The sequence below is a fragment of the Erythrolamprus reginae genome, chromosome 1 (assembly GCF_031021105.1).
Source record: "Erythrolamprus reginae isolate rEryReg1 chromosome 1, rEryReg1.hap1, whole genome shotgun sequence".
In the NCBI taxonomy this organism is placed as follows: Eukaryota; Metazoa; Chordata; class Lepidosauria; order Squamata; family Dipsadidae; genus Erythrolamprus; species Erythrolamprus reginae.
In genome coordinates this window covers 264818636-264832085 of record NC_091950.1, presented here as the reverse complement: position 1 = coordinate 264832085, position 13450 = coordinate 264818636, and the positions used below count along the sequence as shown (strand labels likewise).

Here is a 13450-nt window from a genome sequence, read left to right as displayed (position 1 = left end):
CAGTACAATGCCCACTGATAGCCACTACATCTGGGAAGAGAGAGTACTGCCTTTAAGGCTTCCCATCAAACATGAAATTGAGGGATGATAGGCATAACTTAGAAGATAATAAGAGCTATCTAGGCCAGTCGTCATAACTAGCCCTATTGTCAATGAATTTCTCCAAGACTGACTTTTGGTGATTTCATGAACACAGTCACAGTTAGATGTGCCCAACTTTGAGCCAGGAGTGACTCTGCTTAATTTTTTGAGATCAGCCAAGTCGGGCCAGATGCTGCCTGGTTTCTGTTTAAAACCTCCTCACTGCAGTAGCCATCACTACACCTGACAGAAATCAATTCTGAAGTCATGCATTACACAGAACAATGCTTTCGTTCATTGATCCTGTATCTGCTCATGTTTAGCTTCAATACAGAACTTGAACTTCTAAAATTGTGTGAAAGAAAAAAAATCTTATCCACTTTTCACGCCACACATGATTTTAAGGACCTCTTTCACATTACCCTTTCCAATATTTTTCTCAAATGGGAACTCCCCAAATCTAGTGTTTTTTTAAAAACATAGAAACATAGAAATCTGACGGCAGAAAAAGACCTCATGGTCCATCTAGTCTGCCCTTATACTATTTTCTGTATTTTATCTTAGGATGGATATATGTTTATCCCAGGCATGTTTAAATTCAGTTACTGTGGATTTATCTACCACGTCTGCTGGAAGTTTGTTCCAAGGATCAACTACTCTTTCAGTAAAATAATATTTTCTCATGTTGCTCTTGATCTTTCTCCCAACTAACTTCAGATTGTGTCCCCTTGTTCTTGTGTTCACTTTCCTATTAAAAGTATTAAAAGTATTTGCTAACACAGAACTGCCAATACAATACTCAGATTGAGGATTCCTTTTCCCCAAGTGATTTATTTTACATTTGGAAACATTAAACTGCAGTTTCCATTGCTTTGACCATTTATCTAGTAAAGCTAAATCATTTACCATATTACAGACGCCTCCAGGAATATCAACCCTATTGCACACTTTAGAGTCATCGGCAAATAGGCAAACCTTCCCTACCAAACCTTCCCCTATGTCACTCACAAACATATTAAAAAGAATAGGACCCAGAACAGACCCTTGTGGCACACCACTTGTAACCTGTCTCTGCTCAGAATACTCGCCATTAACAATAACTCTCTGATGTCTACGCTTCAGCCAGCTGTAAATCCACTGAACTATGCAGGGATTAAGTCCAATCTTCACTAATTTATCTATCAGCTCTTTATGTGGAACCGTATCAAAGGCTTTGCTGAAGTCCAGGTAGGCAATATCCACGGCACCATGATTGGTCATTTCTACATCTATATCTATAATAACTTTTCAAAACTGCAGTAATAAAAAAGCGAATTAAATGCAAAAGAGCTCAGAGTGTATTCCTTTTGTTTATGCTTTAAAACTCAAGGTTGATTAAAAAGTATTTGCCCTTGTAATGACAAAAGGGGAAAATGCAAGGCATAGTGAAGAAGAAATATTTACTGTGTTCCTCATGTCCACTGTAAAGCTGGGTGACTGGATAATCCATAAAACTATTAAATGCAGGGAATAAAATCACCTTGCAACACCACTGTCTACAATCTTTGACAAAAGTGGGAGAAAATAGAGACAGAGGAAGTTGCATTTTGTGGCAGGCAGGAGCTCTGAAGGTTAATAAGCAGAATGTTTCCTCAGCTCTTGGTAGCTGACATTCATTGAAGATGCCTTGTGTTCATATTGCTTTTATTTTACCAAGGAGTTCTGGCCCTTGCCGTAATAATGTGCAACCAGTTTCTCTGTGTGCAAAACTTGTTTTCTTTATGGGGAAAAATGCAATCTAACAATGCTTCAAACTAGCAGAAGTAGAAAAGGAAGATATTTTTCCCCCCTAAAATTTCCCTTGCTATTCCCATATTACTACAGTAGTCCCTCGCTATACCGCGCTTCACCTACTGAGGCTTCACTTCATCGCGGGTTTTCAAGAAATATTAATGAGAAAAATCATTCGCAGATCTTCACTGGTTCGCGGGTTTCTGAGGAAGTCGATCGGCAGGTTTTTCAAAAAATATATATCTAAAATTGTAAATACTGTATTTAAATACTGTATCTAAAATAAATACTGTGTGGGAAGGGTTTATAAACACTTAAAACAATGAAAACTTACCAAACAATTACAATATAAATACTTAAATAAGTACTATCAGTCGATAAATTCCCCATCGCGGATTTCACCTATCGCGGCCGGGTCTGGAACGTAACACCAGCGATAGGTGAGGTCTTACTGTATACCCATTCTTCTGGAACACTCCCACAATTCTAGAATAGATTTTGATATCAGAAGAAAGAGGATTTAATGTTGTTGCCCCTGTTATTTACCCACGAATTAGAATCCAATCAGGAATTCACCTCAACGAAAACCAATGAAATAAATAAAGCCCTTACACTGTCTCCTTGGGTAAGTTTCTTCAAATGTTTTATCTAGCAAGATATACTTTGGATTTGGCAAATTTAGGGGGTTCATTCTTCACTAAACCACAATTCCTCTTACGCTGCAAAGCCTGCTTTATAACTTTTCTGATTAAAATGAAATCCATATGCAGCAAAATAAAGATGGTGCCCAAGCTATCTCTAATAAAAGATAGATTGTTATCCATTCTACTCTGCTGTTCCGAATGGTCTCATATCTGAAGTCATCATTGTGGCATACTCTCAAAGAAGATTGCATGGGATTTATTAAAGTACTGCTTATAATTTAATTAGCTAACAATTTCTGCTGATCAGGATATATAAGGCATTGAGTTTCCTTGCCAATCTCTCTGATTGCCAAGATTACTGATATCGTAGCTTCCAATCAAGAGCACTGCATAGTTCTTTCTTTTGAGGCAAGTTCGTTCAACTTAACTTAGTATATAGGGCCATCAAAGAGCCACCTTCATGTTATTTTATTTTAGATAAATATGACAAGAGCAAAAGGCTTGCCTATGTTCAAAGAATGCAGCCTGAAATTCAACAGAATTGATTCTTTGTTCCTTATTGGGAAAGAATTTAACAATGTGAGACAGTGTTTGAAAGAAGGGAGGGATATAGGTCCCATATAGGTTTTTCCATAGGCAGTCCCACACAAGGGATTTATGTTTTTTGAGGTAGTGCAAGCTTGGCTCAGTTGTGGCAGTAGAATTGGAAAAGCAAAAGTATGGACATCAAGAGATAAAGAAAGGTATTTGTATTTGTATTTTGGAAGCTCCTCAAGTTAAAATCTCAAAGATGGAAAACTAGGGAAGGTTCTGAAGGGCAAAAGACAACAACAACTTGGATAACAAAGTTCTATAGTGCTATGAGCATGAAAACCCCCCATAATGTAATATTTTAACAGATGATAAAGTTAAGATTAAATGCAAAGATGCCTTTGAGCCCAGCCCAGTTCCTAGCAACTGCATTCTTGAATTTTTTTTTAGCATTTAGCAATAACTGAATTTAAACATGCCTGGGATAAATATATATCCATCCTAAGATAAAATACAAGAAATAGTATAAGGGCAGACTAGATGGACCATGAGGTCTTTTTCTGCCATCAATCTTCTATGTTTCTATTGTCATGAAAGTGGTTTTCTACTGCCATCTTCTTCAATATGTTTTTTACTTCCCTGCCTGGCTTCTAGCCTTGGTTCATCATATGAGAATTAATGATGTCAAGCCTTCTTAGCTTCTGAGATCCAAAAAGGTCAGCTAAATTGTATCACCAGCTGAAATATTCTAAATATGGTATCTACTTTAAAAATTTTGGAACTTTAAAAATGTTCTATTGTTTTGACTAGAAAAGATAAATGAAATAAGGCTAAAAGGATAAAAATAGCTTTAAAATACTTCCATGAAACCAGAGTGTTCATCTTTGTGTCTGGAGTCCAGCTGGTTTTTGTGATGATGGGGCTTAGTTTTAACAACAGCTAAAATCGTGATGGTGAACCTATGACACATGTGCCATAGGTGGCCATATCTGAGGATACGCCCTATGTCAGCTCTGGCACGCATGTGCACACTGGCCAGCTGAATTTTGGCCTTTGGAGGATGGGTGGGGAGAGGCTATTTTTGCCCTCCTCAGGCTTCAGGAAAGCTGTGGATGGTGAAAAATGGACTCAATGGGCCTACCGGAAGTTCAGAAACAAATTTCCAGTAGGCCCGTTAGGTAGTTTTTCACCCTCCCCTGGCTTTGGAAGCTTTTCTGAATCCTGGGGAGGGCAAAAAATGGTCCAATGGTTCTACTGGAGGTCCGGAGGCTTCAGTGAGTCCTGAGCACACGCATGGGTTTTTTTGTGTGCATGCATGTGCAGGGGGGAGGGCATTGTTTTATGGGTGTGGGCACGGGCATGTCCTTTTGGCACACAAGCAAAAAAAGGTTCACCGTCACTGGCTTAAAAGATAGCCTCAAAAGCCTGTTCATAAAGAGATACATATTTTTCCATAGCGCCCAGAAAAATTGAGGAATGAGATGAAAAGGGTTATCTTGTGTATTACGTCATTGGGAATAATTCTCTTCACTTTCCTGGGGTACTCTGAATGGCCTAGTTTGTCTTTTCCATTGAAATGCCAGTCAAATTCCAAGAACAGGGATCCAGGCACATCTTCTCTTACTGTGAGACAGAACCACACTTGATTACCATGAAATGTTATTCTAATATTAAAATCTGAAAATGAAATTAAAAGATTGGCTTTATTTATTAAATTTATTTATTTATTAAATTTGTATGCCGCCCCGCTCCGTAGACTCGGGGTGGCTCACAACAGTAATAGAAAAAACAATGTAGAATACAAATCTAATAATTAAAACTAAAAACTCATAATTTAAAAAAACACGCACACAACATACCATACATAAGCAATACAGGCCTGGGGAAGTTATATCAGTTCTCCCATGCCTGACGACAGAGGTGGGTTTTAAGGAGTTTACAAAAGGCAAGGAGGGTGGGGGCAGTTCTAATCTCAGGGGGGAGCTGGTTCCAGAGTGTCGGGGCCACCACAGAGAAGGCTCTTCCCCTGGGACCTGCCAAACGACATTGTTTAGTCAGCAGGACCCGGAGAAGGCCAACTCTGTGGGACCTAATTGGTCGCTGGGCATCTAAACATGGCTCACATAAGCCTGGTATCATTTTAGAGGTGGCATTTGCCAATCCTCAAAGAGACGCAGTGCCTCCTTTCTTTTAAAAAGTATTTGATTTAACAATCAAACATAAAAAAATTGTTGCTTGATTAAGCAACTAAAAGGTGCTCGTGATTAAAGTGTTTTTAAGGTAATTAACCAACTCACTAAATGACTAAACACTACTGTAATTCAAGTATATGCAATCTAGAAGTATGGGATTGTCTTACCCTTGGCTTGATGCAGAGAGAACCAATTATACTTCAGATGATTAAGCTGACTATGCATCTTTAGTGTGGCAGGGAAAAGGACAATCTAATCCAATGATGGTGAACCTTTCTTGGCTTGGCTGCCAAAAGGGTGTGCGTGTATGTGCGCACTAGCGCGTAAGTGCCCACACCATGCCCTCCGCCGCACATTAGCACAACCCCCTGCGTTGCCCCCTGCGTATGCTGGGGGCAACGCATCACTGAAGTTTCTGGACTCCAGAGTTTCTGAACTTCTGAAACATTTCTGAACTTCTGGTTGGCCCATTGGCCCATTTTTCGCCGTCCCCAGACTTCAGAAAAGTGTGTGAAAATGTCCAAAAAGTCCAAAAATCCAGCATGCACACTGGAGCTGTGCTCTCAGATATGGCTCCATATGCCAGATATGAAGAGCCGGGGTGGCGCAGCAGTTAGAGTGCTGTACTGCAGGCCACTGAAGCTGACTGTAGATCTGTAGGTCAGCGGTTCAAATCTCATCACCGGCTCAAGGTTGACTCAGCCTTCCATCCTTCCGAAGTAGGTAAAATGAGGACCCAGATTGTGGGGGCAATAGGCTGGCTCTGTTAAAAAGTGCTATTGCTAACATGTTGTAAGCCGCCCTGAGTCTAAGGAGAAGGGCGGCATAAAAATTGAATAAATAAATAAACAAATTAATAATAAATATGGCTCCATGTGCCACGCGTGCCATAGGTTCACCATCACTGATCTAATTTATGTTTCACAAACAGATTATTTTAAACCAACTGTTATTCACCTAAAGACTGTTCTTTTGAAAGAAGGAACCATGTGCCACAATAATCCCTGGAAGGCCGAAATCAATTCATAGTTTCTGTTTTTACATTCCTTTCTTCCACTCTTCAATAACTCTCCAGCTGAATGCCTGCTAGACTATACTTTAGCCCAATACCAGTCTTTAAGTGATCCCAGCTAGATTTAGGAATACATTTTTCACAAAAGTGAACTGGAGAAAAAAAAATTAACATCTAAACTTCAGCTTTGGCTAGCTAGAAGACAATCCCCTACTAAGCTGGCTCTCCAGGACAAAACATATATTGATTTATGTTAGGAAGAGCAGTGGTCTAAATGAAAAAATAAACAATAAAACCAAAAGTAAAACACCTGATATCCCAAAGAGGCTCTAGTAAAGGCTATGTGATACTTTTTTCTTTCCCCCAGAGATAATTGTCTAGGTAAAGCCTATAGCTCAATACTTAGTGGAAAGAATGCACACATTTTCTCTTAAATCTACAGGTAAAGCTTTACATTTGACGAGATAAAAATAGATGCTAAGAAAACTTTAAAGAAAACAATAGGAAGGATATGCTACACGTTTGTACTAGCATTTAAACAGATTTAAAATATAAAATGCAAAGTATATTCTTCAGAAAGCAGTCGTTTAAGCATACACTGTCACAAAATGTTATCCTGAAGAAGTCAGAAATCTGAATGTATAATTGGTAAAAAATTAAAGTCATAGAGTACTTTTTCTGCATGGCCCCCAAAACAAAAAAGAAAGTTAGTCAACAAGACATCTGAATTGGAAAACATTGTGGAATTAAAGCAGCATACATTGCAATAAGGAGATTGCAGAGAAACTAAATATATTGAGTGAATCTATACATATAAAAGCAAAATATAACTCAGAAATCTTCAGAACTGTAAAGCCTATAAACCTGGGCGTGGTAATGTGGCCTGCAGGCTGGAAGCTTAGACATTCTACTCCATGCTAAGGAGTTAGACATTCTACTTACCCTCCCCGCCTGAAAAGAACTCTGTTACAACTGCCAGTTGCCTTATATAGTCGCCCCGAATCTACAGAGAGGGGCGGCATACAAATCTAATAAATAATAATAATAAAAATAATATTAACATGCTCTTATGCTACCCCTTAGCTAAACCAGGCATGAGTGTGGCCAGCGCGTAACTCATTCAACCTGCAGCTTCTGTGGGGCAACCTGAGCGAGAGAAAGAGAGAGAAGGGGAGAGGAGAAGCTTCTGTGGGACAAGCCTGAGGGAGAGTAGGGGAGAGGAGAGGTTGAATGTTCAAGCTGTCAATTTATCAATTCCGAAACATAATTTTGTAGTGAAGTATGTTGTTAGTATGTTTGTGAAAGATGTAGACTAAATACTCAAGCTTTGCACAATTATTGGTCTGGGATGATATATGAAATCAACAAAAGGAAAGCAAAGACAAATGTCTAGTGCTTATAGATAAACATCAGCAAATCATCTGCAAAGTCTAGCTGAGGATAATAAGCTTTTACAAGGGTTCAGCAGACTGAACTTGCTTACTTGAGTCTCTGATGATGAGAAGAAATGATGCAGCTTCTCTACTATCTTTTCAAATCATCCCTATCTTCTAATGAGATCACTAATAATAAAGGCTGAAATCTTCTGGAAAGCAGGGAGCTATGATTCTCAAACCAGACAGCGCATAGACATGCAAAGAAAGAGAGGTGAAATATTTGTTGATTTGGGAAGGCAGGAAGAAAAACCTTAGGATATAAATCCTGGAGTTATATATACAATATATGCCACATACATACATACATGCATACATACATACATACATACATACATACACACACACACGTGCACACACATATATGTTGTAAGCCACCCTGAGTCCTCGGAGCGGGGTGGCATAAAAGTCCAGTTAATAAATTAATAAATAAACACACACACACATCTGTCTGTCTGTCTGTCCGTCCGTCCGTCCGTCCGTCCGTCCGTCCGTCCGTCCATCCATCCATCCATCCATCCATCCATCCATCCTGTTTGCTGTTTGATTGATTGTGTCCTTGTTTTTTTTATATATATTGGGATTGTTTTATGAATTTCTTAACTTAAAATTGTAATTGGATTGGTGGGCATTGGATTTGTCACTATGTACTGTTTTTTGCTATTGTTGTGAGCCACCCCGAGTCTGCGGAGAGGGGTGGCATATAAATCCAATAAATCTAATCTAATCCATCCATCCATCCATCACCTGTCATCTACTGAGTTTCCCCAAAAATAAGACCCTGTCATATTTTTTTGAACCCTAAAAATAAGCACTTGGCCTTATTGCCAAACACTCTAAAGCCCAATTTATTAATTTTAAATTGTAATTAGATTGGTGGGCATTGGATTTGTTATGTACTGTTTTTTATTATTGTTGTGAGCCGCCCCGAGTTTGTGGAGAGGGGCGGCATATAAATCCAATAAATCTAATCTAATCTAATCCAATTGGGCTTATTATCAGGGAATGTCTTATTTTGGGAAAAACAGGGTATCTATTATCATCTATTCTATCTTATCTATTATCTATCTATGTATCTATCTATGTATCTACACACATACACACACACAGCTTGATTGCCGTGAACTGCAATAGCCACACACTCCCCATATTTTTGCTGATAATGAAAAGAGAGACTAGCATAGATCTATTTTAAGGTTATTTTGCTCTCATCAGTTAGCTATACCCTCACCGGGATTTGAATCTGGGGAGTCTGCCTGTAAGGCAGTAGCTTTAACCTCTAGACCACAGGTTCTCCTCCTCTCAGGTTGTACCAGGAAAGAGTTATATGGTTTTTTTCTATTGAATCACCCTGGAATACCCAAATATGGGAGGGAACATACTGCTTCCTTTTTGCCTCTCGGCCCCTCCAGGGACCATATCCAAGGCAGTTAAATTTTTATAGCCAACAAACTATATTCTATATGTGTAACATATTTCTGCTGATAATGAAAAGGAAGGGAGACTAGTATAGATCTATTTCAAGCTTATTTTGCTCTCATCAGCTAGCCATACCCTTACTGGGATTTGAACCTGCTGCCTTGGATAGGGCCCCAGGTGGGGCCAAGAGGGAAAATGGACAGAATCTGACTTTGATAACCAATTGTCATGAGGGGAAAACTGAAACCGAAAAATATATTCTGGATATTTATAAGATTATCTCTGCCCACAGCTGTAGCACCTAAATCTTGAGATAGTTCCGGAGCCCACAACAACAGGGTCAGAACAGGAGAGCAAAGATGGCTGAGGAACTCTGGGAGTTGAAGTCCACAAGTCTTAAAGTTGCCAAGGTTGGAGACCCCTGCACTAAAGCGGCATTTGTTGCTAGGGTTGTTGCAAGCGCTGCTGATTCAGGTAGCTCCCCTAAAGAGAAAAGACCTCTGCCTTATGGCCTCAGGAACTGCTCTCTTGATTCTCCTGTCTCTGGTGTGTTTTTTTTAATAGAACACATTTGGTCAGCTTCATTTTCTCCTCTTCTCTCTCAGCCAACCCGCACACCAGCAAGAATAATAAGGACAAGAAATCGGTACATATTACCATGCGTGGTGGACATGTTCTGAGACAAAAATATTTTGGAACAAAGTAGAGAATTGGATAAATGAAATAACAAAGGAGAAGATCAAAAAATCTCCCGAACTCTTTTTATTGGGTATTTCAAATACAAAGTATAAAAAAGAAACTTATTATTTAATAATACATATATTGGTTGTGGCTCGAATAGTATTCGCACAGAAATGGAAAGAAAAAACAATACCAAAAGATACTGAAGTATTTAAAAAAATTATAGAATGTGCAGAACTAGATATGATGACTAAACGTTTAAATAATCAAACTGAAACAGAATATTATAAAATATGGGATAAAGTATATGATTGGTGGAATTTTAAAAATGGTATTAATAATTAATTATAATATAGAATGAAATAGTAAATAGTATTACTAATAACCTTTTTTCCTTTTTCTTTTGTATAAGCATAGAATATTTTAAAATATAAAGAAATTTAATTAATAAGTTTAATATTAAAAATATAGAGTTAAATCTAACAAGAATGTAACTTGTTAGATTTGTCCCTCTGAAGACCCTGTTCCCCACAGGGATTTTGCGGCATCCGCAGCTCTTCACAATTAAAAAAAAATCTCACACACAGATGAAAATAAAACCAACAAACAAAGCTTCCCTGTAAATATTCAGCATTCTTCTACCAACAACACCTTAATAAGCATCCCTGAGGGCCACTGAATATGTCCCTGAATTCCTGAATAAAATAAAAAGCGCTGCTGTTTGCCACCAGAGCAAGAGTATAAGCAGTCTTCTTCCCAGCAGAGAAAAGCAGGGGAGAAAAGCTCCGAAGATCCTACAGAACCTTATTTGTAGCACCCTAGTATTATGTTTGTTGAAATCTGGTGGTTGATTTGCAGTTGTCTAATTCTAATTTATTTTCCTGAAAGGAGGAAGAAATGAGAGCAGGAGGCCTCAGAACAGCAGAAAACAAAAACAATCACTGCCAACCTGCCTTCCATTGAGGACATATATACTGCACAGGTCAAAAAGTGGGCCATGAAAATATTTGCTGATCCCTCGCATCCTGGACATAAATGATTTCAACACCTACTCTCAAAAATGATGCTGTAGAGCATTGTTTCCCAACCTTGGCAACTTGAAGGTATTTGGACTTCAACTCCCAGAATTCCCCAGCCAGCGAATGCTGGTTGGGGAATTCTGGGAGTTGAAGTCCAGATATCTTCAAGTTGCCAAGGTTGGGAAACACTGCTGTAGAGCACTGCACATCAAGACAACTAGACACAAGAACAGTTTTCTCCCGAACACCATCACTCTGCTAATCAAATAATTTCCTCACCACTCTCAAACTATTCACTAAGGCTGCATTACTATTATTATTAGTCTTCTCATCGTTCCTATCACCCCTCTCCTCCCACTTATGATTAATATGACTGTAACTTGTTGCTTATATCCTTACAATTTATATTAATATTGTTTCCTGGTTGCTTATTTGTACCTTACGACAATCATGAAGTGTTGTATCTGATGATTCTTGACAAATGCATCTTTTATTTTATGTACAACGAGAGCAAATTCCTTGTGTGTCCAATCACACTTGGCTAATAAAGAATTGAGTACTGTTCTGTTCTGTGCTATTCTATTCTCTAGGAAGGGGGATGCCACTCTTATTTCTACCTTCAACATAACCTCCATATCCTAAAAAAAAAACCCCACCTCAAATCTTTTTGCTATTTTTTAAATTTCAGTCACATAAGGAAGAGAGCCGATCGGAGGGTTTAAGAGGCGGAACTGAGACCGGTTTGTCTCTCAAAGTTTCCCTACTCTCATGGACACTGATAAATTTGAAAAGCCTAGTAAAAAAAATATGATCCCGCCTTTCAAAGGCAACACCATTGCTTCTGTGGTAGCACCTCAATACTTTTATTGTTTGAGGAAATGAACTACACACACGTGTACGCACACACACATAAAGCTTTCCAACCTTCTCCTCCAGAAATCCAATCTGAAAGAAGTATAACAGCCCTCCATCCATTACTTAGCCTAGGAAAAACCACTAATTACTCCCAAAGCAGCAAAGAAATAGCTGACTGGCCTAGGATAAAAAGATTGCATTGACCTTCTGCACTCCTAAATAGTCCATAGGTTTAGCAAAAATTATCAGCCAGAAAGGAGAGGACCGCTCATGCTTCCAATCTGCCCCTCCGATGTGTGCAGAAAGACAGTCCCATTTATTTATTTTATTTTATTTTATTTTATTTATTTTATTTTATTATTTGTATGCCGCCCCTCTCCGCAGAGTCGGGGCGGCTAACAACAGCAATAAAACAGTATATAACAAAATCCAATACTAAAAACAGTTAAAAACCCATTATATAAAAACCAATCATACATACAGACATACCATGCATAAAATAGTAAAGGCCTAGGGGGAAGTGTATCTCAGTTCCCCCATGCCTGGCGGCAGAGGTGGGTTTTAAGCAGCTTTTGAAAGGCAAGGAAGGTGGGGGCAATTCTAATCTCTGGGGGGAGTTGGTTCCAAAGGGCCGGGGCTGCCACAGAGAAGGCTCTTCCTCTGGGTCCCGCCAAGCGACATTGTTTGGTTGACGGGACCCGGAGAAGACCCAATCTGTGGGACCTAACTGGTCGCTGGGATTTGTGCAGCAGAAGTATCCTCTCTTGTCAGATGTGCTAATTAAAGGGGAGTCCATGCATGTGTCTTTTCTGCACGCATCGGAGAGGCAGATTTCAACCAAACTGGACAATCTCCAAGCTACCCCAGTTACAAGGCATACAGAAAGTTCTGGGTCAGTGATGACAAACCTTTTTTGGTCTGTGTGCCAAAAGGGTGTGTGTTCCAGCGCATGCACACCTGCCCACACCCATTCCCTTCCCCCCACATATGCGTACCCCCCACGCTGCCCCAGTGCATGCACACAGGCCACATTGAAGCCTGGGATGGATAAAGTGGGTGCTAGAAACTCAGATTCACACAGTGAAATTTACTGATTGCCATTCTATGTATGGTCATGAAATCAGGTGAAAATAAAATAGAATCGCCAGCAGATAACCAGAATCACCTGGTTATAAGCCAGGCTGCAAAAAAAAAAAAGGCATTATCACAAGAAGCTAGAAAAGACATCTCCCTTTAGGCCAAGGCAGTCAAACTTGCAGCCTGCGGGCAAATGTGTTATGCCCTGGCCACGCCTATGCCCAGTTTAGCAAAGGGGAAAAAAGTCTTAATATGTCATATGACGACACCACGAGTTTGACAGCCCTTTCTAGGCTTTCCCCCAAATTTTCAAGTACTAGTGCATCATATTTCCAAACGTATAGTTGAAATTTGATATTTGTTCTGAGCAAGGCCATAAATCAATCTTTGTCAATCTAGGCTCCAGGATTTGATTCTCAGAATTCCTCAGTCAACAATTCTGTTCTGTCAGGCTCTATGGTAGAATCCTCCCCAAAAATTCACAGGTACAAATTTCAGACACACACACGTTTGAAAATTCAAAACAATGTTCTTTATAATGAAAATTCACTTAAAAACAAAGCCCTCTTTGCTCTGGTTTAGTTTCAAAGCGGGGAAAAATCAGCACACAAAAAGTCAAAGTCAGTAAAGCAGTCACGAAACACAACGATCAGATAATCCTCCACAATGGCCAAACCCACAGCCTCACTAATTACCACAGCCCCACCCAACCACAGGTGGCCTCATTTTCTTTGAT

General features: G+C 39.3%; 1 protein-coding gene across 2 annotated transcripts in view; it reads right to left on the bottom strand.

Annotated features, from left to right (window-relative positions):
* The window catches only part of TRAPPC12 (trafficking protein particle complex subunit 12), an 89252-nt gene that overhangs the window by 26711 nt on the left and 49091 nt on the right, over nucleotides 1-13450 (bottom strand). The window lies entirely within an intron of this gene.